Here is a 23644-nt window from a genome sequence, read left to right on the forward strand (position 1 = left end):
GTTGTTGCTCTTCTTTTCTTCGATCTCCTGTTGAGTTTGTAGGTGTTCAGAATGGTTTGATCCCTATCCAGCTGAATTCCTGAGAGGAGACGAAATCCAGGTCTCCTACTCCTCCGCCATCTTGCTCCGCCCCCCCCTTAGTAGTTTTTACAAAGTAGTTTTGGTTTTGCTGACAATGATCATCATGGTTTGTTGCGATACCCTTTTTTAATATTGTCTCTGTATTTCCTCACTCATTTGATCTTTTCAAAGGTTTTGTTACATAACCACTCTGGTTTCCTTTTTCTATCTCGCTGAGGTACTTTACAATTACATGGTCAGAATTGCATGTTTTCTTTTTTTTTAATTGAAGTATAATTGGCATACATTGTATTAATTTCAGGTGTATACAACATAGTGATTCAAAAACTCCATACAGTATACTATGCCCACCACAATTTGAGCTGCCACGTGTCACCGTAGAATGCTATTATACCATCAACTGCATTTCCTATGCTGTCACCTTTTATACCTGTGACTTAGAATTATGTTTCTTAGAACCTCACGATCTCCTCAAGCCATCATCTTTCCAGGCTGAAACGCTGTGCGATCTCTCCTATAACCTGAATATAGAAAAAATTGGCTACTTAAAAATCCATGCTAGTCATTTGATAGCCAGGCTTCACAGCCACATATACTAGAACTGAACAAGGAAAACTATTAATTTCATTCACAGGTAACTATTATTTCAATGTCCATTGAGAAATTGTGTCCCTTTTATTTCACTAATCAATATTCCTTTTTAAGCCAAAGTATGGTTCCCTCCATCGAAATCTCTCAACCTCAACATTATTGAATTTTAGGCTAGATAAGTCTTTGTTGTGAGGTGCCACTCTGTGCATTGCATGCTATTTTGCAGTATCCTGGTTTCTGTCCCCCAGATGCTAGTAGCACCTTCCTCCGGTTACAGTGTCTCCAGACATTGTCACCATTATCCTGGTTGAGAACCACTGCTCTACTAGATTGCTTTGCTCTCTAGGAGATGGAATTTCCAGTCAAAGTCTTGTCATTTGTTTTACCATTTCTCAAGCACACTTCCCCTCTTTGACTAGAACATTATGTATCAGTAATTCATCATCCCTTTTCCCCCTCTGATTAAGTAGCTGTCATAAAATATTTTTTCCTCTCATCTTTTAAGTACCTCTTTTTTTATTAGACTTCTGCCCGCAGGTGAATGGGTTTAATAGCAAATGTTTATAGTATTTAAATACAGACCTACTCTACCTCCCTTTGGGGCATAGTTGGGATTTTAAGTTGTTATGAAATAGAATTTGCCTTTTAAAAATGATTTTTTGATGAGTTAAACACTGACAACAGTACCAACAATATGAGCTTATAAAAAAGGTGAACTGAATGGTGAATACAGTGCTATGAAAGTTTGAATAACATACACAACATTTGATATAATATGAGCAAGGTTAATAAAGAAGGACTTTGAGTTTTAAAGGAATTGTAGGATCAAGTGGAGAGGCAGAGAGCACAGGAAAGTCACAAATGGTTAAACTATTTGTGAGCAAAAGTTGCAAAACTCCACAAAGCAAAGTATTTGGAGGAAGTATGCAAAGTTTGCTTACCAGTTCAGCTGAAGAAGTTTCAAGGGAAATGGTGAGCATTTTATTGGGTGGTAGATTGTTTTTAGCTGCTGTAACAAATTACTTCAAACTTACAGGTTTAAAATGACACAAATGACAGCAAATTTTGTGTTTACAATTTTGAAGGTTAAAAGTCCTCATTGGGCTAAAATAAAGCAATTGGCAGGTCCACATATTTCCTTAGGGCTGTAGGGAGGAATCTGTTTTCTTGCCTATTCTAGCTTCTGGAGGTCTTGAATTCCTTGGCTGATGGCCCCCTTCCTTCGTTCTCAAAGCCAGCAACAGCAGGTGAGGTCTTTCTTAGGCTGCCATTTCTCTGGTTCTCTAATTACAGCAAAGGTACTCTAATTTTAAAGACCCATGTGATTAGATTGGGCATACCCAGGTAATCCAGTAAAATCTTTTTATCCCAGGGTCTTTAATTTAATCATATCTACAAAGTCCCTTTTGCATATTAAATAACATATTTACAGCTTCTAGGATTATGATGAGGGAGGGCATATTTGGGGGAGGGGTATTATTCTGCCTACCAGATAAAATGCCTAAATGCAACAAACTTTGAATAATTGCTGAAAGGTAATGCCTCAAGTCTATAGAGAAGCAGGAGCCATTGAAGGGGAATTAAGTTTCATAAACTCAGGATCATCATTGCATGTATGAAGGTATCACTTCAGTAGGTTTCAAGTTTATTTCCATTTCTCCTTTTGTTCTAACATGTCTTGTTATTCGTTTGATCCTTCCATACTTATGCTATCAGTTACAATGCAACCCGGATCCTATGAATGCCAAAGTATACAGTGGAAGTTCTGGTATCCTCCTTGTGTATGTGCTGTGAATCAAAGTGGAAGGCAAATAAACTAGGGCTGGAATACTGAAGGGCTTGCCTGGAACCAAGTATTAGCTCCAAGTCACAAGGAACTTGTAGCCAAGGAATAAAACAGGTCAGATGAAATATTCCTCCAGAAAAGTGATGATGACTGACCAGAGGTTAAGGTTCTGAAATGGGTTGTCTTAGTCCTTACAGGCTGCTGTAACAGATTACCATAGACTGGGTGGCTTATTAAACAACAGAAATGAGGTTTCTCACAGTTCTGGAGGCTGGGAAGTCAAAGATCAAGGTGCCAGCAGATTTGGTGTCTGGTGAGTGCCCACTTCCTAGTTTGTAGACAGACATCTTTTGTGCTGTGTCCTCACACAGAGGAAGGGGTGAGGGAGCATTCTGGGATCTCTTTTATAAATGCACTAATTAATCCGATTCATAACAGCTATACCCTCATGACCTAAGCACTTCCAAAGACCATACCTCCAAATAATATTACATTGAAGATTAGGTTTTAACATAGGAATTTGGGGGCAACAAAATAGTCTATAGCATGGATAAATAAAGGAGAGCAATCACAACCTACAATAAATAGCAAGAGTATAAAAAGGAGGCAAAGTCTGCATCAGCCAGAAATCCTCTCATTATTCTTACATTAAGAGCCAATAATTTAGTATTCTTTTTTTTTTTTTTAATTTATTTGACAGAGAGAGAGCAAGAGAAAGCACAAGCAGGGGGAGCAGCAGAGGGAGACGGAGAAGCAGGCTCTCCACTACACAGGGAAGCCGATGTGGGGCTTGATCCCAGGACCCTGAAGGCAGATGCTTAACTGAGTGACCCAGATGCCCCCAATAATTTAGTTTTCTAAATTAAGTTAAACTAGGGCTCACACTTTCATGATTAGCGTTTCTCCCAAAGACCTGTAAGACCTGGCAGTCTGCTGATAGGAGAATCATGGAGTATGGGTTATAAAATGTACTTAATGATCAGCAGTTTCCAAACCTGCATTATAATATCCCAGGGGAAAATTAAAAAAAAAAACAAAAAACAAAAAACAAAACGTATTCTCAGACCAGGCTGACCTGCTGTCTCAGAATTTCCAGGGAAGGTATTGATGAGTCTGTATATTTAAATAAGCTTCCCAAACAATGTCTTCATTTTCTATTTTATTATTCTTTAAAGATTTATTTATTTATCTGAGAGAGAGTGCTAGTGAGGGGAGGGGCAGAGGGAGAGGGAGAGAATCTTAAGCAGACCCCTTGCTGAGCACAGAGCCCAACTCAGGGTTGGATCCCAGGACCATGAGATCATGACCTGAGCTGAAACCAAGAGTCTCACACTTAATGGATGGAGCCACCCAGGTGCTCCATCCCCAAACAATGTCTTTAAAGATCAGTGGGCTGACTATGGAAATGACAGACATGTATCCTCATTTCATAGAGTGATACTGGTTTTTAAAGGAGTTAAAATAGTTTTTCTAAGTCATATTTAATAGAGTAGATGTTATCAGCCTAGTATCTGCAGTACAGTCACTGTGCCATGACAGTTTAGAGTCTAGGAAGACCTGTAGCATGTATCTTCTGACCAATGAAAGTTTTATGCGCAAAGCTTCTTCTTTGCTCCAGACAATTTTTGGCTTGGCTTTACAAGTAGCAAAAACTAAAACATGTCGCTCAAAGACTTGATGTTCTATTCCTGTGTAGATATATGCTTTCATTTGCTCGAAAGCATATATGGACAATTTCCTGCCGCCATCATAAGGAATGTGAAGGCACCTGATCTAAAACCCCTGGCCTCTTAGTTTCCTCCCTCTTTTTCCAAGTTCGTCTATTGTGTTTGAAATGTTTGGCATTCAGAACTTTCCTTAGGTCTGTAATACATTCTCTGAAATCATTCTGGAGGATGAGGATTTGATTAGGGTGATGCATTTGAATGTCAGAGGTCTTTCTACATCATCTGAAAGAAATAGGAAATGTTGACAGATGTGCTCAGAGAAAATGTGTACTAAAGCAGATCTTCAGAAATCCTTATAAACTACCTTAGTTATTGCATTTTTCACATTATATTTTTTCCTTTGGATTAAACAGATATTATAGATAATACGTAAGGGAATATAATATTTTAAACCAATCGAACTGAAGTTCTAATTGCATGTTTTGTTTAATTAATGTCTCCATCCTCTTCCCAACCCTCACTTCCCTAACTTTGCATGTAATGTCTAGAATGCTTCTTACCCCATTTTAATTTTGCATTTGAGGGCTGACTGGTAGTGGCAGAGTTCTTTGGGGGGCCATTGATTCACTTCAACAAATATTTACCCTGCCCCATGTGGAAAACAGAAATTGAGGTGGTCCCCATGATTCTCATTTCCTGGTAGTCATGCTATTACATGATTTCCTCCACTTGAATGTGGGAAAAACCTGTGACTTGCATCTAAATAATAGAACATAGCAAAAGTAATGGGATGTATATAATTATATCTCATAAAATGGTAGTGTCCGTCTTGCTAGAATCTTTCTCATCCTCACCGTGAGGAAGCAAGTGGCTATTTTGAGGAATCTTACATAATAAGGAATTGTGGGCAGCTTCTAGAAGTGAGCGTGGCTTCCAGCCATCAGCCAGCAAAAAACTGAAGCCCTCTTTCTGACATCTGCAAGGAGCTGAATTCTTCCAACAACATGAATGTTGCCTTACATACCGAAGGTGCAGTGAGTACTGGTAGTATGCTGCCAGTCCCTTCCTGAAGAATGGGTGCAGAAGGCATAAATAACTAGGTTCCCCCAAGGAGAATAATTGTTTCTATCATATGTAACATCAATCTATTGACCTTAATAGCACCGATTTAAGGATTGCTCTGGAGTTTGATAAAGATAGATTGAACATACCTCAATATTATTGGTGCAAAATGAGCTTTTCCGTTTTTTAATATTATCTACAGTACCCCAATACATGATATTTTAAAGAAAAAGTTTATAACAGAGATAAATGCAGAGAATGATATACCTCTAATTGTTTAATTTTGTAATGGTCTTTTATTGTATGATTAGTTCTTTATACTCAGGGGAATATTTTTTTCAAGTGTTAACTTTTGAAATATTCTGATTAAAAAAATAAGGGAAAGGGGTGCCTGGAGTGGCTCACTCATTTAAGTGTCTGACTCTTGATTTTGGCTTGGGTCATGATTTCAGGATCATCATGAGATTGAGCCCTGAGTTGGGCTCCATGCTGGGCTTGGGATTCTCTCTCCCTCTCCCTCTGCTCCTCCCCTGCTTGTGCTCACTCTCTTTCTAAAAAATAATAAAAAAAAAAAAGGAATATACATCAACATGATAAAGACTATAAATGGCAAGCCCACAGATAACATCATAGTCAATGGCAAAAATCTGAAAACTTTTCCTTTACGTTCAGTAAAAAGACAAATATTCCCACTCTCACAATTTCTATTCATCATAGTCCTGGAAATTCTAGCAAGAGCAATTAATCAAGAAAATTAAATAAATAATCACAGACCTGTATCTCTGAAACAAATAATACATTATATGTTAAAAAAAAAAAAAAAGAAGAAGAAGAAGAAGAAAGCAGGAAGGGAAAAATGAAGGGGGGGAAATTGGAGGGGGAGACAAACCATGAGAGACTATGGACTCTGAGAAACTGAGGGTTCTAGAGGGGAGGGGGTGGGGAGATGGGTTAGCCTGGTGATGGGTAATAAAGAGGGCATGTACTGAATGGAGCACTGGGTATTATACACAAACAATGAATCATGGAACACTACATCAAAAACTAATGATGTAATGCATGGTGATTAACATAATAATAAAATACAGGGGAACATTAAAGAAAATTAAGTAAAAGACATCTAAATCAGAAAAGTAAAATTGTCTCTGCAGATGACATCTTGTATATAAAAAAATCCTACAGACTCCACCAAAAAAAAAAACCTGTTAGAACCAATAAATAAACTTGCAGGACAAAAAGTCAATATACAAACATCAGTTGTATTTTTATAACTTAGAACAAACTATGCAAAAAAGATGCTAAGTACAATCCAATTTACAGTAGCATCAAAAAGAATAAAATACTTAGGCATAAACCTAACCAAGGAGGTGAAAGATTTATATCCCAAAAACTATGAAAGAAATTGAAAAAGACAAAATAAATGGGAAGATATCCCATGTTCATGGATTGGGAGGATTCATATTGTTAAAATGTCAATATTACCAAAAGTGATCTAAAGATTCAATGCAATTGCTATCAAAATTCCAATGGCATTTTTCACAGAAATAGAAAAAAAAATCCTAGAATTTGTATGGAACTACAAAGACTCAGAATAGCCAAAGCAATGTTGAGTCAGAAGAACAAATCTGGAGTCATCACACTTCCTGTTTGAAACTCTGTTACAAAGTTATGGTAATCAGTATGGTAGTAGCATAAAAAAAGACACATAGAGCAATAGAACAGAATAGGAAGCCCAGAAATAAAGCCATGTATATATAATCGATTAATTTATGACAAAGGAGCTATAATATATAATGCATAATTGTGTTTATATCTGGATCTATGATCGTTGTTTTTCTGATGCTAGATTAGCATAAAACTATTTCTTAGACAAATCAGCTTATAAATTTTGCCTTCCAAGTGCTTAGACAACAAATACGGTTCTTTTGGCTCTTCTCATGCTTGGTTTCCTCTGTTAACTCTTCTGGAGAGCTCAAGCCACAAGAAATGAGCAGAGTCAGAATATTGAAGGACTGATACTACAGCATACCATGGGGCAAGAGTAGTGTCTGCAATTGCAGTAAGATTGTCAAACGTTAATCACTTTTTATTTCTCTTACTGACTGCATAATACCATGAGGCTACCTGTCTCTTGGGTGAAGCGAGGGTGGGACTCCTTTCTGTTCTAATTAATTCTACAATTCTATTTATTTACAAAGCAGTGATCATTATGTCCACATTGATTTGTATTCTTTACATGTGTTTTTTTGTAACTTGCCTTAAAAAATTGTAATTGCATACAAGAAACATGTTTGTAATGTGATCCTTTCTTCAGTGGCTACTATCGATTGGAACATAAATGGACAGCTGACTGAGGGTTGGCATCCATTCTTAAGTTGGTTAATTACCTTTTGAGAATTTGGGCTAAGAATAGAGACCAGAGTCAGACAGTACTAAAGTGGGAGGAGGAGGGAGGAAGAAGAAGGAGGAGGAGAAGAAGAAAGATTTGCTGTCAGCATTAGTTCATAGGGGAAAAATGTTGTTAACATAAGTGGAAAGAACATCATCTCACAATAAAAGACACTTTAACATGAACACACTTGATATAATGGAAAACTCATGGCATTATTTAATTTTCTTTATTTCACAGTGATCTGTTGTTAAAAACTTCAACTCTTACAGGAGTAAGTTCTTCCTCACCTTTGATCTAAAATCAATAAGGGTTGATAGACTGTTACATATTTCAAAATCCAAGATACGGGTAACTGAAAGACCAATTCTTTTGTTCTTGCTTTGCCTTGACATAGATCAACTTATTCCAGTCACCAGTGCTGATTTCATACAGATGAATCATGTTGATTAGCAATTACATATGCCTTTGTAATAAACAATGGTCATATTGAGAATAAATAAATGCCATTTAGTTGATGGAAACAAACTTTCAAAACATGGGGCTCATGAGGAAAATTACTGTCATTTTTTAATTAAAAAATTATTTGGCAAGCTGAACTGGCAGTTAGGTCAGTACTGATGAGACTAAAGTGGAAAGTTCAATCACATTTGACTTTATCTTCCTGACTATCACTATACTTTAGATGTGACCCAGCTATATTGTAAGAAGATGCTCCCGGTAAAAGAAAAAAGGGTCTAGGCCAAGGAGAGTGAATAACTCTGTGTAACATCATCCATATACATCCTATGGCTTTTTATTAAATGTATTTTCTGCCATGAAAGTTATAAGCATGAGGATGCATACACTAAGTGAAAACTGTGGCCAATTATTATATATACCTCCCAAGACACTTAAATGATAATAGCTTACAAAAAGTTAAATCTATGCATCTATTAATGTTAAGTGAGTTCTCGCCCAGATTTTCTCTCCTCTTAGGGGTCAAATGTGGTGGAAGTGGAGATTTGACTGAACTGCCTTTAAAGAATTTTTAATCAAGTGTTATAACAGCAGGCAACAGATGGAGGGAAAGCCATTTGATATCACATCAGTAGCAATGTGCCCAGCACACGATATGAAGCACAGATGTTTATCTGAAATGGCCATGAAGTTGGAAACTGAAAACTTGGAAGGGAGCTATTGAGTTCCCAAACCTCTCCAATGCCATATTGTAAACAGGCAGGACAGCCTCCAAGGGGTAGCATTAATACCTGATTCTCTTACATTCTTCTAGTAATAGAGGATGCACAAAAGTACATGTGCTCAGCACTGAAACACCAAGTCAGAGATGTCTTTTTCATATCTGAACAGTATTTCCAATTAATGTGTTTTCTGAGAAAATTTTCCCCAGTATCTCTTTTGAGTTTTATATTCAATGTTTTATTATATCTCTTGTGCTTTAATATGATGAGAATCTAAACTAATTCTCACATGTTCTGTTCTTTCACTTCCTTAAAAAATGCATAGTATAAAACATTTAAGTATCAATTACCCTATGGGAATTATTTTCCCCCTGAATGATTGTGAGGTTCTGTTTGTTTGTTTTCCATGTGTTTGCTTTTATTGATGAGGTAGCATTTTTATTCCAACTTCTCAAGAGACCATTCTTCACTCAGCATAGAGCGAAAATATTTGAGCCGGCTATCACTTCACACCATGAGAGTGAATGAAATTGTCTGCTCAAAGTGGGATTTCTATTTTCTTTATGTAAACAGGCCCACTGATAACATTTGCAAGGCTTGGGGAAAGAGAACAAATAGAGAGTCCTTCCACTAATGCCCACAATTTCAATTCTCTTCCCTCATTCCAGGCTGTACTGTGGAGAGCCACGAGCATGTTTGTAGAGACCTCAGACTGTAAGTCCCAGTCCTGTCAGCCAGTGCCTTCTTGAAAAGAGCTACTTCTTGACTCACTCCTAGGATTTAAAGGTATGTATGTCATTAGCATTCTCTCCCTTTAGGAGTACAGACTGAGGAAAAGGACTACATGCTGCAGGGAACAGGCTTGGTGCTATTCAGGTGGCCAGTTCTGCCGACTTAAGTATCTAGAGGGCAGCATAAAACAGATATGTGGGCTCAAGTTGGGCTTATTTCATTAGGTCAATATCATTGACCAACATTCCCCCATCATTCCATTTATGTTATTTCCATCTGTGGGGTTGACATACTGTAGACAACCCCCCAGTGATCCACGCCCTTGTATAAACCGCTCTCCTTAAGTGTGGATGGGATCTGTAGTTTAGGTAATTAGCAAAGGTAATTAGATGTCATTGGTTAAAAAAGATGATGGAATGTTTATCTAGGACTCCATCTTGGGAGGCTGGAGAGAGAGACTCTCCTGCTAGTCTTGAAGAAGCAAACTGCTGTGTTGTGAATTGCCTATGAGATGTGCACATGGCAAGGAACTGGTAAGCCCTTGGGAAGTCCTCAGTCCTACAACCATAAGGAACTAAATTTTGCCCAAAGCACAGGAACTTGGAATATGACTGTTAGCTCTACAAAAGATCACAGACTGGTTGACACCTCACTGTAGCCTTGTAATACCCTGGGCTGAAAATCCATTTACACTGAATCCAGATTCCTAACACTGTAAGAAAATGCATATGTGTTGTTTGAAGCTACTAGGGTTGTGATAACTTGTTAAACAGCATAAGGAAACTAGTCTACCAGTTCTTTGGAATTTGGACATTTGTTCCTTCCTGTCTTTGTCATACTTAGTCTTTCCCACAGCTATTAAAAGTAATTACTCTTCTTGTGCATAGATCCTTGTTTTGTTGGCACTGGATTGCAACCTTTAGGAATGCCAAATTCATTGTATTATCTGAGTAATGTACTTTTTAAAAAATTACTTATTTGATTTAGTATAACTGAATAAAGATGATCATGTTCAAAGATAACCAGATTTTTTGACGACCTTGCTTGTGATGTGTCCCCTTTCCTTCCTAATTTATTCTTCACACATATACTTATTTCTCTGATATATTTTTGATATCTTACTTTGCCTCTTGACACTGGCAGAAATATTCTCTTCCTCCTTTGATACATAAACCATTTTCATTGATCTGCTTTTAAAATTTATTTTTCCTCAATCCTTTACTTGGCATTTGTATAGGTACCATTCCTTTCCTAATCAGATTATATTCTGCTAGGTTGGACACAGGGGGAGAAATGAAGTCACGTATGTCCTTTTTATTTTTTTAAGGATTTATTTTTTAAATAATCTCTACACCCAACATGGGGCCTAAATTTATAACCCTGTGATGAAGAGTCACATGTTCTATCACCTGAACCAGCCAGGTGCCCCCATGTATGTCTTTATAGCCTGTCTTCAAACCTAATTGCCTCCTCTACATTTTGGGTAGAATGGGCTCTTAGCTACTTGGATATAGAAATGGAAGTGATGTTGAACTGTACAGTTTTCAGCCCACACATTCCTTAGCCCACGCTCACACATTTTGGAATCTAGCAAAACAGGTCCATTGTTGTATATCTTGTTGAGGCTCAAGTGATACTTTCCATCCTGAAACTGGCAATACCTTACTGATAGACTTGGGAACTTTGATTCAGTAAATCTTCATTTGCTTGGAAATTTGGATGCCCCTTAAAATAGCTACCTTAGAGGGCAGTTGAAGTGAATGATGTGATTTGATCTATAATGTACATTTGAAAAATACCTACAGTTATTTTTAGGACAGATAAGGGCTGAAATCAACTGGGAAAGTCTAATGAGTAGCTCATATTTCTGCTCCAGTTCTCTCCTTGGCTGGCAAGAGCCAAATGGAGCCTCCTGTGGGTTTTTGTCATTCTTGGTTGAAGCCCTGAATGTTGGCAGACTGTCCCCACAGGCAAGGTAAAAGGAAGAATTGAGGCAATAATCAGGGTAATTCAGGCACTGTGTGTGCTAATAGAGAAAACAGGTGCTTGGGGCTTGGTTGACCCAGCATGGAACAAATGCTTCAGATAAATAAATGGGCTTCACACTTCTTTCTGTTTCATAACTAGAGGCAGCTTGAAAGCTCTGCCCTATTGATCTTTCTGAAGATAAATCTTCTGTTTCCTTATGAAAGTGTCTAGATTTCTTTAAAGCTCAACCTACTTACAAAGAGATTAAAAACCTTAGCCATAATTTCAGCATTTCCCAATAAAATCTAGGCATTCATTTCAAATAATACTGATAATAGAAGATTTGAACAACAACATAAAAAAATGGTTTGGGGACTCAAATGTGTTGTTACAATGGGGGAAATTTAGCAGGGATGCTATGTGTAGAGAAAATAAGGTTAAAATCAATCTGAGGTTTTAAGAGCCTTCTTTCTTTGGATTAAGTGTACCATTAATACTTTGGGGAAAAGTCTTGCTCTAGTTTTCTGTGTAGCAGAAGTAGGAAAAAAGGGTAGTTGATTCCAGATACCATTGCTTCCTTTTACATAGCAGATGTGTTCACTCTTTGTGATTTTGATTGCAATATCCACCCTGGGGTTAATGAGATAGTTGAACCAAATTTTCTCTACAGAAGTTCCTTAGAAGTTAAAGGGGATATCCAAAAAGACCCATGTGATAAACTCATTTGATTTTAACATATATTTGCTTAAGTCAAGTCAACAAAACAATTTGCAATGGCAGAGCCCATGGAGTTCACTTAGAGAGCCAGCAAGTGGAAAACTTCTCAGCTGAAATAGTTATTATAGAATGTTGGAGGGAGGGAGTGGTTACCCAAGATCTGTTTACAATCAGCATTTATTCTAAGAGAATTGCATAAGATTTAACTGGCATGAGATAACAGTGGGTAAATCATGCAGACCCATCTCAGAATCACTGTTAATTTCTTTCTTCTAATTTAGAATGTAATTGCTGATTAAATATGAGACCGTGATACAAAACTTTTAGTTTCCTTTTACTTTATAAATTTCCTTTTAATATAAAAATGGATTCTCTTTGGATATTTAACTTCCATGAGGACTGCTTCCTATATTTAGTTTTCAGGAAATTTCTCTTATTTCTTAGAAAATATATTTTGCTACTTCACTGCAATTCAAAAAATTCAAAAGAAAATAAAGAATTTAACAATATCTGTCCCCGGATTCCAAGAGTTCTTTTTTGCAAGGTGCAGAAGAGAGATTGGGCCCTGCTTCCCCATGATGAAAAAGATTTCATTCCTTCTATAAGCTTAATGCCATTATCTTCATTGACAAGAGACTCCCCAAAAATCTTAAGTACTTTTTTATTTTTAACATTTCAATTATGTCCTTTTATCCTCCAAAAAAAGGAAAACTCCCCCAAACCAAAATAAACCACAACACATCCCGTTTAATTCTCTCTATTGAAAATGGATTATGGTTTACATCTAAAAGTACACAGAAGGGCATCTGGGTGGCTCAGTCGATTAAGCATCTGCCTTTGGTTCAGGTCATGATCCCTGGGTTCTGGGATTAAGCCCTCCATCGGGCTTCCTACTCAGCGGGGAGCCTGCTTCTCTCTCTCCCGCTCCCCCTGTTCATGCTCTCTCTCTCAAATAAATAAATGAAATCTTAAAAAAAATAAAACTACATATAAAAATCAATGATTTCAATGGGGCAAAAAATAGAGATTGTATTAGGAGGTGGGAGGAGGTAAAAAGCATTGGTAATCATTGATTGGTCAGTTGGTTGGTTGACTCATCTATGAAAATATTTACTGATCATCTATGTGTCGAGCATAATGCCAACCATTAAGGATACAGTAATGCACATTATTAGACTTGGTGAATCCTGCCTTTACCAACTTTTGCTTTAGTGGCTAGAAAAGCATTCATCAAACCATGTATTTTTTTTAATGAGTTCATAATTATGAACGGAGATAAATTTTATGAAGGAAAGGAACATCACTCTTAAACAAGGAATTAACAAAATAACTTGGCTTTACTGAGAAAAGGATACTTGCAATATTAGTAAGTGATAAATTAATGAGAGAGTGATGAAGGAGCATTCATTGCTGCCAGAGTGGTATGTACAAAGGGTATGCGTTGTAAGAGAAGCCAACAGTGTTGGGGTGAAAGTATAGGGAGAGTGCTTGGAAGGGTGAGCAGAAACCAGATTACACTGCTTTGCAGCCCTATTAAGGATTTTTATTTTATGTGCAACAGAAAGCCTTTGGACAGTTTTAAGCAGCATTGCCATAATTAGATCTAAGCTTTGACAGTAAAACTTTGAGATGAAAACTCCAGAAAGTATTACAGAATCTACTTGGCCTCTTATTAACTAGAGGCAATGCTTTCATATCCAGTGAATGTATGTGTAATTGTATGAAATTTTTGCAAGAATTAAACAATGTCCTCATACTTTATAAGAAGAGTTCTAAGAGAGCTACAACAAATTATAAATTCCCCAATTTTCTTTCAGATACCATGTCAATATATATTTAGAATTTTGTATGTTTTTTATTTTCCTTTTTTCTCATTTCAATTTAAATTATAGCACCTGACAGACTAAATATTTATGTAACAATTTCTAGCTTTGTATTGAATTGCTATACTTGGTGGTTGTTATCAGTAACATCAGCACACTTAAATTTTTTTAATCTTTTCATAAGGGCGAAATACAATGAATTATTCATATCATTGTATAAGTTGATAGTGATTGTGGCAAATAGGCTCTTAATTATTCCCATTTCCTGGTATTCATACTGCTATGTGGTCCCCTACCCCTGTGTGTGGACCACACCTAGGATTTTCTTCTAATAGAATATGATAAGTGCTAGGATGTGCATGATTATTTGTATGTGATTATATGATTTACACAAAACTTATATGATTTACACTCTTCTTGCTAGAGTCTCTCCCTCCCTTGCTTGCTTTGAGGAAGCAAGTGGCCCTGTTGGGGAATCCCACATTGCAAGGAACTGTAGGTGACCTCTAGGAGCTGAGAGTGGTCTCTAGTCAATGGTCAGCAAGAAACTGAAGTCCTCAGTTCTACAACTGCAAGAGGTTGAATTCTTCCAACAGCATGAGTGAGCTTATAAAGCAGAAACTTCCCCGGTTAATCCTTAGGTAAAACTGCAACCCCAGACATATGAGCCTTTATTGCAGCTTTGTGAGACCCTAAACAGAAGATCCAGGTTAGCCCTGTGCAGATTCTTGACCCACAGACCCTGTGAGATAGTGAATATGTGTCATTTTAAGCTGCTAAGTGTATAGTAATATTGTTATACAGGAATATCTACGTAACAATACCAAAATACCTACATAACCTACCAATTGTTATGAGATAAATACTTCAGTGATGAGGCCAAAAATGTACTGTATATGGCAGAAAGTATCACTGTTCAAACAGATAAAATGTTACTAGTGAGTAAGTGCATGGAAAACTGAATTCAACCCGAGAGACTTGACTTAGCAGTAGCTACACGTTTCTCTGAAAGGGTTAGTTCCCACAAAATCAATTGTCTGAATGCAGAATAACTGCCTGTCAACTTGGGCAAATCACAACTTCTCTGGTCTGTTTTCTCATCTCTAGAAAGATAATATTTGCCCTCATTACATAAAGGATTATTATAAGATTAAATTGAGATCATTTTGATTAAATAATTATCACATATAATACGTGGAAGCCCGTGACAACTATGGGATGCTAGCTATTTGGAAGTATGAACAGTGTTAATGAATTCTCTACCCCCTGTGACCTACCTCTAATTATATATCCAACTCGGACAGAATTTTCATTGAGAGTTTTTGATTTTTTTAATCTTTCTTTGAGTTAAGAAGAGATCGATTGTTAATGTCCTTAGTAACACTCAGGACGGCCCTCCATTTTAGCAAGGGCAGGTGCATTACTATAGGCCTAATTTATAGGAATTCATCTAGATGAGTTACCCGCTTACCCTTAAACTCTGTTCTCGGGTGCATTCACTACTTGAAATTCTCTTTTGTGAAAATTCAGTGCTTTCCATTTGTCCATTAATATTCGCCTTCACATTTGCAAGCTTGTCACAAAAAATGATTTTATTTTCAGTCCTCTATCATTTGTGCAAATGCTGCTGTCACCGAAGGGTGAAGATACAGAATTTAAATGCATAATATCACAAATGTTTTTTAAACTCTTTTATTAATACAGTTCACAGCACAATTAACATAAATAATATTGTTTTTAGCCCATTGGTTCCTAAAAGCATTTAAGATGCAAAAGCATATCTTGGGGAGAAAGATTCTCAATATGGTTAGAAAAAAGTGTCAGCAACTGGGTGCCAAATGTGGCTCAGCTGCTCCTGTGAAGTTAATAATATTTTTAAAAAGATCTAAATGATGAAAGATCTTTTTATGGTTGTTTTATATTTTCCCTATTGGCTGATTTTTCAGCTCATAAAGTATTCTTGCTGCTGGGTGAATCATTTGTGATAGCCTCATTTTGGCTGATTTTCTTTTTGTACCAATGGCCAGCCTACATCAGAAGGACTAAGCATCATAGACACCAGTTCAACTTGATGGGTGTCATTATTTCATCAAAGCAAGGAAAAGTAGAAAGTCCTTTACTTAAATTAAGACATGTCTCTTTAAATCCTGGCACTCAGAAAATTGGTTATTTCACATTTTACATTCACTGAATGCAAAGTGTATCATCTTTGTAGCCAGTCAGGAGCAGGAGTTAAGTAATCACACAATCACTGGGTTGAACATCTTAGCTGCACTTTCAGGACTTAGCTGTCCCAATAAATAAAAATGCATCACAAAAGAAATACGTATCTGTTTAATATAAATGCCTTATTTCCCTGCAGGTAAAAAGCTTTAACAAAACAACAAGATTGAGATAGTAATGGAGAAGTGATAGAAAGGAAGATGTAATCTTGGCTAACATTTCTTCAGTGCTTACTATATGGTTTCTATTCTGTTGTTTCTACACAGGTTATACAGTTTCTTTCTTACTACTACTCCTATCAGCTAGGCACTGCTTCTATCTCCATTTTACACATGAGGAATGTGAGATAATGAGAGATGAAACAATTTAGCCAAAGACCAGAATGTTGGGATCTAAATCCCAAGTAGTGAAGAAGCTGGAATCAAAGATTGGCAGGTACATTCCCACCTGAGTTAATCATAATCTTTAATGTAGTGAAAGTAGTGCAGCCTTTGTAACCAGAGAGAAGTGAAACTGAGCTTCTGCCTTTGTAACCCGAGAGAAGTAAAAGTCTCGTTCGGCTACTTAGATCCTTGTCAGCGATGCAATGGGTTTCAGAATAAAACAATCTAAAAACCAAGGATAACATGAACATGACTCAAGTTCTTTCCTTGGGTTTTGGAGCACCATGAGAGAGAATGAGTACTGCAACAATAATTTCCCTACAGCCCTCCAGGAGTCTCCTGTGCTCTTCCCCACCCCCATTCTTGAAATATTAGGGATGGGGGCAGGGACAAGGATATGCATATTCAGTCAAGCCAAAATTATTCCTAATGGGCAAAGGGAGGGAGAACTTGAAGCACTCATATATTACTAACTTTTGTTTGGTTACAACATTATTGTTACATGTTTAAAGGCATTGATGATACTATATATTTTGGAGACTCCAGAGTTTGAAAATGTTCATTATTAGAGCTTGTCCAGATGGTACCGGAACCAAAGTACACAGACTCATAATGGCTCTCTGAATTTTTTCCATATTACACAATCCTTTCAAACTGAAATAATGCTGTTATAATTACCCATAATTACCCATGTAGGCAGAGATGATGGTAAATAAGGACAAGATTTCTATTACATTAATTGAAGATTGTCTGCCCAACTATCGGGTTGGGCTGGCTGGTTTAAACAGGAAACCTTCTCTGTTATATTGAGGTTTACATATAGATGGTTTGTAATATGTTCTATGTGGGAAATATTGATTACTAATACCATTTTACGGGGTAATAGCACTTCAATAAGTTTGGAATTGAAGTACAGTTCCATATTTACTCTTAAGTGACTCCAACGAACATTCCACGAGCAAGCATTTTCATTTTATCTGTAGGCCACATGATATCATCACTTTAAGCCACGAACACTGACCAAGGGCAGCCAGTAGCCAAGATCTAGGAGACAGCTTGACCTTGTGCTTCATCCAAGAGGGATTCAACTTCCAGTCAACCTCCCACTTAAACCAATAAGAAATTCATATTTGGCCAAATTCACATCAACCTGAAACACAGTTTGGGAAGCCCAGCTTTCAAATCACAACTATTTTTTATATTATCCCCCTTTCCTACTAATTAATTGACTTCTTAGTCTAAAAATATATTCACAAAGATAGAAGAAAAACAACACTTAAAAGTTCCAGAATCCTTCAGGGCATTATTTTAGAATTTTGCAGGTGGACCCTTCATGTATGTTAACTTATTAATCCTTACCACTGTCTTCTAGACTAGAGATCATCTGCATTTTAAAGATAAGTAACTAAACTCTTGCCCATCACATATAAAGAAGTGCTGGAACAAAATTTAGACTCAGACTTAAACATCTGGCTTACTTTTGCAGTGTACTTTTTATTTTACAATAATAGGTAATAGATTTCCAATATGCCCCATACCAAGATTCCCCTCTTATTAACATTTTACAATACTAAGTTGTATTCACTATTAATCGATATTGAAACAATACTATTAATTCTACCTTTTTTTTTTTTTTTTTCAGATTTCCTAAGGTTTTCTTTAATGTCACTATGACAGCCCATACTTACAGAGTGGAGAGTTATACTACAGCTCCTTAAGAATGGATACATTTGGATGAATTATCCAAATTTGGATAACTATCTAGATAAATTATTTGGAATTCTTTTGCATGGGAGATTTGTCATTTCTTTCCCATTGTTTCCCCCATGTATTTATTTATATCAGTATGTCCTTGTGGATATTTATTTTACACATTGGGATTGTAATCCATTTCTACTTTGTTGCTACAAGTCTGAAATCAAGATGTTGACAAGACCACACTTCCTCCAAATCCTCTAGGAGAGGATCCTTTCTTGTCTCTCCAGCTTCTAATAATGTTAGGTGTTCCTTGGTTTGAGACAGAATAACTCCAATGTCTGCTTCTGTCTTCATGTGACTATTTTCCCTCTGTCCCTATTTCTGTGTCTCATCTCTTCTTATAGGTACACTGGTCATACTGGATTAGGGCCCTTCCAGCTGACCTCATCTTAACTTGATTACATCTGCAAAAGTCATGTTTCTGCATAAAGTCACATGCAAAGGTACTGGGGGTTAGAACGTCAACATAACTTCTTTGGAGGGACACAGTTCAACCCAACAACAACAGGTAGAGTGGTTTCAGAATTGTTAGCCCATATCGCTATGGGAAACAACTTCTTCAACTGGAGTACAGTTCTTATGTACAATTCTTTTTGCCTTTAGTCTTAGAGAGTCTACTCCTTCCCCTAATTATATCAACTTTTCTTCCATCTTCTTCAATGAGATTGTTTCATACACTTTCAATACAGTTAGATTTTTTCATATTCTTCATTCTGCGACATCTTAAATGATTTTTTTTTAATTTGTATAAATTAAAGTTCACTCTTTGTGCTATAAAGTTTTCTAAGTCTTGGTGAGTGTCAAATGTCATGTACCACCATTACAGTATTATCTAGAATAGTTTCACCACCTCAAAAAACGTGTGCCTCACTTCTTCAAACTTCTCCCACCCAACATCTGTCAACACTGATCTGCTTCTTGTCTCTATAGTTTTGCCTTTTCTGGAATGTCATCTAAATGAAATCAAACAATGTAGCCCTTTCAGACCAGCTTCATCTACTTAGCAATTTGCTTTTGAATGCATCCATGTGTTTGGTGGCTTGAGAGCTTTTTTTAAAAATCAATTTAATAATATTCCATCGGATGGATGTACTGCAGTTTGCTTATCCACTCACCTATCAAAGGATATCTTGTGGTTGCATCCACTTTTAGGTGATTTTGAATTAAGCTGCTGTAAATATTCAAATCACGCAGATATTTGTGTGGGACAGGTTCAAATTAGGCAAATAACTAGAAGTACATTTGCTGGATTGTAAGGTAAGACCATGTCGAACTTTGTAAGAAACTGCCTGCCAAGCTGTTCTTCGAAGTGGATGTACCATTTTGTATTCCCACCAACAATAAAGGAAAGGTCCCCATTGTTCTGCATCCTCATCAGCAGTTAGTGTTGTCATTTTTTTAATTTGAGCCATAATAATAGGTCTACAGTGATATCTCATTATTTTAATTTGATCTCCCTAATGACAAGTAATGTTGAGCATCTTCTCATATGCTTATTTCCCATTTGTGCATCTTTGGCAAGATATATGTTTAGATCTCTTGCCTATTTTAAAAAACTAAGTGATTTGTGTCCTTATTTTGGAGTGAACATCTGTTTTTTAATGTAGAATTTGAAACTATAGTGTAGGAAGGACTGTCTGTATGGGCCAGGCACTCTGGCATGTATTACTTACTTCATTCCAGCCTAAACTTACTCCAATGAGGCAGGTATCATGATTCCCTTTTTACATATAAGAAATCTAAGATAAGAGATCTAACCTAATATTTGGAACACACAGCCACTAAGCCAACAGCCAGTAAGAGGTAATATGGTCTTTTTCCAATATATTCTAAAAGTGGTTTTCAGACCTATCGGCTTCCTTTTCTGTTACAAATATTTTTATATCCTACTTACTGTCACAAAATGATACCCATAAATCATATAAACTACTTAAACACATAATAAAACAATATAAAACCCTATAATATGAAGGAGAAATAAGAGGAAAGAGAAAAAAGAGAAAAATATAAATTTACATATATATATAGATATGTGTGCATGATCATATTAGATTATAATTCTAGTAGCGCCACTTAAAATTAACTAATTTAGATGTAAAAGATCAGAAGTTTTCCATATAAGACACTCAGGAATTTAATATAAAATTATATGAGTAGATGCTAGAATAAAAACTAATATCAGATTAAGTATTAGTCAACTAGATTTGAGTATAGTACAAGAAGGAAAGATAATGCTTATGTGAAATAGGGAAAACATGCCAGGAGAAATTGTAAAATCTTGAAGTGGAGAAATGAGGAAGAATAAAGTCTTTGCAAATAAGTTGTATTCAAAAGTGATGCAGGATGTAGAATAATTCTTTATTGGATGATACAACCATGCATTGAAGGATATTTATTTTTTATTTTTTTATTATGTTAGTCACCATACAGTACATCATTAGTTTTTGATGTAGTGTTCCATGATTCATTGTTTACGTATAACACCCAGTGCTCCATGCAATATGTGCCCTCCTTAATACCCATCACTGGGCTAACACATCCCCCCAGCCTCCTCCTCTCTAAAACCCTCAATTTGTTTCTCGGAGTCCATAGTCTTTCATGGTTCGTCTCCCCCTCCGATTCCCTCCCTTCATTTTTCCCTTCCTTCTCCTAATGTCCTCCATCCTATTCCTTATGTTCCACAAATAAGTGAAACCATATGATAATTGACTTTCTCTGCTTGACTTATTTCACTTAGCATAATCTCCTCCAGTTCCATCCATGTTGATGCAAAAATTGGGTATTCATCCTTTCTGATGGCTGAGTAATATTCCATTGTATATATGGACAACATCTTTTTTATCCATTCATCTTTTGAAGGGCATCTCGGCTCTTTCCACAGTTTGGCTATTGCGGACATTGCTGCTATGAACATTGGGGTGCATATGGCCCTTCTTTTCACTACATCTGTGTCTTTGGGGTAAATACCCTGTAGTAAATTGCAGGATACTTGGCATCCCTGGCACCCATTCACTAGATTCTAGTCAAAGCCCTTCACTGTGATAAACCAAAACATACTCCAAATTTCCTTGGATGCCCCCTTATTCTAAATCCTTACACTAATCATTCTTATTTGTGATAAGTAATTTGAGGATTATCGTGACTCAAGTCAGGTTGTAAAATTTTATAACATTTTGGAACATTTTGGAAATTTTGATGGCTATAAAAGTATTGAAGGTCTTAAATTTTTCTAGCTCATGGCCTTGAATCAAGTGGATCGAATCTTGGATAGCAAATAAGCCTTATGAAAATTAGTAAAATACATTATATAGAATAGGATCAAATACTTTCAATTCGGGCCAAAACTGGACCCCACAAATCTTAAAATTGTCCCCGTGGTCCTGCCTCATGTGCCTCTCAGCCACAGAATCAGAATATTTTTTCAATATTGCAGAATAGGCTGTGAAAAATCATTGGTTTCCTCTCAGTGATCATCCATTAGGTATTGTTACTAAGAATTGTACTAGGTAGATATGGAGAATACCTATATAATAAAAAAAAGTCCCTCGTTTCAACTTTCAACCCTCCTTAACTCTCATGTTAGAGATTAAGGGCACATGGCAATCAGTGTTAATAAGCCAGTATGGTCTTGTCATCTTTCATTTATCTTGACATAAATCTGTATTTTCAGCATGAGCCACCTTTTGTGTAGGGCATTGAGGGATTTGGGAACAGATCGAAAAAAGATATGGCCACTAGGTGGCAGTAGCACATACAAGGTTTGTTTTAGCAACCCTCTGACAGGTTTGCACGTGGAGAAATCCCTTATATCCTGAGACCACACAGGGGTTACAAGAGCAGGAAAACCATTCGGAAGGGAAACAGGGCAAGGAACTACCAGGGAGAGGTGGATCAGAGAGGAGGCTTAATATCCATCTAGGTGATGGGTGATGTTGCTCAGCAGTGTGCTGGGAAGTCTCTGGGTCAGAGAGCTGCAAAAGAGGGCAGCAGCTTGAGTTATGTACAGCCCCGGAGCTTATCTATAGCTAACATATGTTGGGCAAAGTTTCATGGGTATGCAAAATAGGCAGGCTCTAAGTGGCTAAAAATCTGTGTACTTGGTTTATGTTCAAAACAACAATGTGTTAAAAAAGGAATTTGGTGCCAGTAGGCTTTTGAGCTGCTGGGTCTCGGTCCCCTATGAGAAACTAAACCACAGATGGGCCAAAATGTGGAAGTCAACTTCGGCTCATTTGTATAACAGGGAGACTGTTAGATGATGGAATGAAGGTGAGTTTGGAATCAGAGATTAGGATTTGAAGTCCTTATTTTATTTCTGGTTAGCTGTGTGACCTCTGTAAATCCCATTACCTTTGACAATCTCAGCTATCTCATGGGGAACAAGGGGGTCTGGGGAAAAAGAGGATCATAATACCCAACTAATAAGACTGGAATGAGTATTAAATTAGATAACACATGCTGATCATCCCATACATAGTATATGCTCAGTAAATAGTTGTCTCCATGGTCCTCTCTCCTACTTTGGGGTATGTCTTAATTTGAGGACTCTTAGACAACAAAACTTCACCAAGAGCTTGCATGCTGGTACTTTATTTTGGGAAGTGATCTCAGGAAACATAAATGGAAGGCAGGAGGGAGGGAATTGGGAGAAGAGGGAAAGCTTTTGTACAGATGTGGACTAAGGAACACAATGAATGTGCCTCAGGATTACTCACCAGAGGAACAGAAGAAAATGACTTATTCTCTGGGTACTTCCCTCCACCCCACCTAATTGGGATGTTAACTCCTTTTCCTTTCTAGTCTGTATGTGTGAGTGTTGTTTGGTTTCCAAAGCTACCCAATAATACTGACAAAGCCAGAGAGGCAAAAGGGCAGAGAGCCAGAGCCGTGACGCTCTTGGGTGAGATGCTTTGCAGTTACTCCTGCAGGAGGCTCCTTGCTAGAGCAGTGGGTGGAATGAAAGGTGGGCCAAAAGGATGGTGAGGGGGGAGCACATGGTTTGTCCAGCAGAGTATGCTAAGTGAAACAGAAGGGAGGCGACTATCCGATTATGAGCAAACCCATCTTAGAAGGAAGGGGTTATTTTTAATAAAACCACGAGCTAGCTTATTGAATTTTCAGCTCAGATGTATAGCATTTTTTTTAGGCTACATGCTTTCCAGTTCTCCTTGATGATTTCAGAACAGGGCTAATTTTAGATATTTGATTATCTATTTCTTTGTAAGAAGATAAAGTGATAAAATACATGATTTTCCCATTCTATTAAATTCTTTTGGCTGCAAG

The 23644-nt window shown here is 37.0% G+C and overlaps 1 long non-coding RNA gene across 1 annotated transcript in view; it reads left to right on the forward strand.

The window, feature by feature from the left end:
- Nucleotides 1–9538, forward strand: part of LOC145722022 (uncharacterized) — a 19021-nt gene extending 9483 nt beyond the window's left edge. Inside the window, exon 3 of the long non-coding RNA XR_014146057.1 lies at nt 9426–9538. This is a non-coding gene — a long non-coding RNA (uncharacterized LOC145722022). The remainder of the gene's footprint in view (nt 1–9425) is intronic.
- Nucleotides 9539–23644: the final 14106 nt, after the last annotated feature.

This window comes from Leptonychotes weddellii, chromosome 6 (genome assembly GCF_054177405.1).
Source record: "Leptonychotes weddellii isolate Sample4059 chromosome 6, ASM5417740v2, whole genome shotgun sequence".
Lineage (NCBI taxonomy): Eukaryota > Metazoa > Chordata > Mammalia > Carnivora > Phocidae > Leptonychotes > Leptonychotes weddellii.